The following is a 4,434-nucleotide window of genomic DNA, read 5'->3' on the forward strand; positions in this document are numbered from 1 at the left end:
AGCGTCATTGGCCCATGTATTTGCAGCAGCTCACCTTTGCTTACAATACCACAATCCATCAAACTACGGGTGAGTCGCCCTATTTTCTTATGTTTGGCCAAGAGCCCCAGCTCCCAATTGACTTCCTGTTAGGCAGAGTGGAGGAACCCACCCACGGCCCGGTGCACACTTGGGTCCAAGAGCATCAGAAACGTCTAGATGTAGCTCATAAAGGTGTGAGTAACCGCACCAAAGCAGCAGCGACGCTGCGTGCAGATCGTCAACCTGCCCCAGCTTCTGACCCCTTGCCATTGCATCAGTTAGTGTATTTGAGAGATCATAGCATTCGGGGCCGGAATAAAATCCAAGATTTTTGGGGCGCTACACCATATTGTATTGTCCGTGCCCCTGCTGGCGCTGGTCCTGTGTATACAGTGGCCCCACTCCATGATCCAGAACAGAAAAGACAGGTTAATAGACAATTGATTAAGCCGATCCCTGCTGATATTTGTGAGAAAATAAGGGCAGAGCTCCAGCAAACTCCTAACCCTAGAAGTTCACCTGACCGGTTACCCCTGTCTGAGGATGAGGGAGACTTTTATGTGTGGCAACGAAGGGAGTCCCCAAGAGGTGACCCCCAAAGTGTACGAACGGATTCTGCACCTTGTCCCCAACAACCCCCAGAGGACCTGGCTATAGTAATGAGGCCGCAGTCCAGAGGGACTGAGCCTGGTACCCTGACTCCACAGTGTAGTGTCCCCACTCCATTAGCTGAAAGTGGTACAGTTAGAAGAACGACACGCTCAACCGCTGGCCACCATTCCAATCCACACCATCTGCCCCAATCAGCTGAAGCCAGGCCACCTAGTGTACATTCAGTTACAGCTTTTTACAGACCGTGGCTTTAAAGTTTCATTGTCGGGTCGCCAATGCAAAAACCAGGGGGGAGAATGTGACAGGTGAGACCTGGAGACTTGGGACCGCCCCTGGTGGGCGGAGCTGGTCTTTGATCCTTTCATAAGCGCAGGTGTGGGCAATTGGGTATTCCTCTGCAAACCTGAAGCTGCGAGTGCTTGGTGCATTACAGAGGCCAAATGGCATGCGGTTGAACTCAAATAACCCAAAAGGAGTGCAGAAAGCAGTTTTCTTTTTGTCTGGCTCAGCAACAGGGACCTGATTGTAGCCACTAGCCAAGTCCAAGGTAGAGAACCAACATGCACCTGACAATACGTCCAAGGACTCCTCAATTCGGGGCAAGGGAAAAGCATCCTTCCTAGTCCTTGAGTTCAGCAGACGGTAATCCACACAAAGCCTGATACTGGAGTCCTTCTTTCGTACTACCACGATTGGGGATGCAAAAGGGCTACAACTTTCTCTGATCACCTGACTCTCCAACAGGTGTTGAATATGGGCCTTAACGCTCTCATACTCTGAAGGTGGAATCCGTCGATACCGCTGGCGGACCGGAGTCTCATCTAAAAGTGGGATCTCATGAGTCATTAAATTGGTACACCCTAAATCACCATCATGAGAAGAAAAAACAGATTGGTGGTCACGCAAAAGGGCTCTTACCCTGTCCTGATCCTGTACAGTGAGGGCTGAGAGATCAATTGCATCAATTGCAGTTTTCAGAGGGTTGGGTTCCACACTCTGAGTTGCCATGGTAACACATTTTTCCTCTCCCAAATCTTCCAAGAGCCTGGTCAAGCCATCCGATTGGCTGACAACTTCAACTTGGCACAAGGTGCCAAGCTGACTGCGAGGTGGCAAAATGGCCTCAGTTAATCCCACATTGGTAACTGGGATAAATGCAGTGCCACTGACCACTTGGACCAAAGCTGGAGAAGAAAGGAGACCATGAGGCAAACCAGCATCTAATGGTTCAAAAAGCGCGGTTCCAGTGTGTGCTGAAGGGACTTTCCGACATGTAGTTGGTACAAACTTCATTGTGCCTGCAGGGATGCAAATTTTCCTTCTACCCTTAACTCTCACTGGGCCACTAACCTGTGCTTCGGGCTGTAGCTGCGCTGTATGGCAACGCTGCAAAGCCTGCTGCCACGGATCCTCCTGCACTAAAGGAAGGTCAAAAAGAGCAGAGCCATGTTCCAAAAACAGCTCCCTATAACACTCACGGATCACATTCATGCCGAGTACTCCACATATTTCTGAGTTGGGGCTGGGCTCCAAAGGATCTCTAACAACTAACACACCACGTTTTGGTATTTGCCTCCCTAACACCTGGCAATCAAGCTCCAGGTAACCAACATAGGGAATATCTAGCCCATTAGCTGCCCGTAACCGCAGCCAATGGCATGCTTTCAGTTTCTCTGGACCCCAGTTCTTAAAATGTTTGGCAAAAAAACTCTCCGTGATTGTAGTGACCATGGACCCAGTGTCTAATAAACAGGAGACATCTACCCCTCCCATATTAATGGTAACCTTTGGACAGGAGCCTACCAACTTGGGTGGGGGACCAGACATTTGAGCATTACAACTGTTGGAGCCAGTTATGTCCCCATCTGATATGTGGCTCAGCATAACAGAGGGTGCTAGTTTTCCGTCTGCATGGAAAACGTGCCCTGACCAAATGAGCTCCTGCTAGGGGCTGTAGATTCAAAGGCTACTACCCTCTCATTATCACAGTCTTTAGCAAAATGGCCAGGTTTCTGACACCGTCTGCAAATAACCTGCCTTCCTCTCTGCGTGAACCTAGGCTTACTTGATGTATGGCCAACTCTCAACTCATGTGTAAGCTGATCAATCTGGGCCTGCTGCCGTTTTAACATTTCCTTAACCTCTGCTAATTCTGACCCAATAGTATCCCTTGGCACCCTTGTTTGTCCTGTATGCTGAATGCTGTAGACTGCTGGGACAGAATAAGTCCTGAACTGGCCAGGTTCTACTCCTACTCTGCCTTCCCGCTCCCACCTGAGGGCTTCATCTCTTAAAGTATGGAGGTCATAATCTGGATGTTCACGAACAATCCTTTTAAGCTCACGGCTCAAATTTCCATCCCGGACACCCTCTACAAACTGATCAGAAAGCAGTCTAGCAGCCTCAGGAATTCGCCTCTCTGGACAACTTTGAATCATTTTGTCCATGAGAGAAAACAATGCATGGGAGAATTCCCTCAGTGACTCTCCTTCTTGCTGCCTTCTTGCATAAAAAGCTTCCTTAACAGCAATAAAGGACATGGGGCAACCATACTGGCTAAGGAGAATATCAAAAATGCGGTCTGGATCTTCTCTTACTTGCTGGGACCTATATTTTATTTCCTCACGAGCATCACCAGTCAAATGATCATAGATATAATGGGCTCTATCAACAGGGGCAAGTCTACGAGTGCGCATCACAGATTTTATTTCCTCCACCCAACTTTGGACACTAATTTCCCCAGTTCCACTAAACAGGGGGCACGACCTCTCTCTAGGGATATAAACTAACCTCTCTCGGGGAGAGCCCTCCATAGGGGTGGAGTCATGAGGTCTACAGGGGCTAGAAATGCCTGATTGGGACTCCATAATAATAAAATAAAAACCCTCAACAGTAAGTGTGCCTACTGTGTTTAAATGCAGATTACACTTTGTTACCACCAGGAATTACCAGCTGCTGCTTTGCCTAAAAAAATAAATAAATACAAATATAAAACAGTCGACAGCCGCAGCAGTCAGTCTGTCGACTTACACCAGTTTAAAACAAATTAAAAACACACTGATGTGTCGGGTCCTTTGCCCGCAGCCAGAAATCCACCTGGCAAAGCAGCAGCTCGGCACTCTGTGAATAAAAGGCAGGAGATCACTTAGCTGGACAGTAAAACACAGGAATATTCCTCAACTGAATTGGTTTTGTTACCTGTCCACAAGTTCGTGTCACACCCTAATAAATGTGGGTCAGTGGCGATGAAGTCCACTATACCGTTCTCACGGGAGCAATGTTTCCCACCTACAAGGGTGCAAATAACTGTAAACCTCTGCCAACAGCCAGAGCTCAAGTGGTACATTTTTGTGTAACCTACCGTTCTAACAGAAGTTTAGAGGAGGACCCATATCAGACTTTCATAGACAGAAGTTAAGAAACACCAACTTGCACCAAGCACTCGCAGCTTCAGGTTTGCAGAGGAATACCCAATTGCCCACACCTGCGCTTATGAAAGGATCAAAGACCAGCTCCGCCCACCAGGGGCGGTCCCAAGTCTCCAGGTCTCACCTGTCACATTAATGACCTTGTAGTACCATATCACCCTATTAGAGCACTTCGCTCTCGCTCTGCAGGCCTACTTGTTGTTCCTAGAGTATTTAAAAGTAGAATGGGAGGCAGAGCCTTCAGTTTTCAGGCCCCTCTTCTGTGGAACCAGCTTCCAGTTTGGATTCGGGAGACAGAAACTATCTCTACTTTTAAGATTAGGCTTAAAACTTTCCTTTTTGCTAAAGCATATAGTTAGGGCTGGACCAGGTG

The 4,434-nt window shown here is 48.1% G+C and overlaps 1 long non-coding RNA gene across 1 annotated transcript; it reads right to left on the reverse strand.

The window, feature by feature from the left end:
- Positions 1-1,731: 1,731 nt before the first annotated feature.
- LOC146369084 (uncharacterized) lies at positions 1,732-4,186 on the reverse strand. The gene is made up of 3 exons (XR_014797399.1): positions 3,995-4,186; positions 3,832-3,921; positions 1,732-3,753 (listed from the first exon to the last, which is right to left on the reverse strand). It is a non-coding gene; the product is annotated as an uncharacterized LOC146369084 (long non-coding RNA).
- Positions 4,187-4,434: the final 248 nt, after the last annotated feature.

Source organism: Perissodus microlepis, chromosome 17 (assembly GCF_051167445.1).
Source record: "Perissodus microlepis isolate ML-2025 ecotype Zambia chromosome 17, ASM5116744v1, whole genome shotgun sequence".
Taxonomy (NCBI): Eukaryota; Metazoa; Chordata; class Actinopteri; order Cichliformes; family Cichlidae; genus Perissodus; species Perissodus microlepis.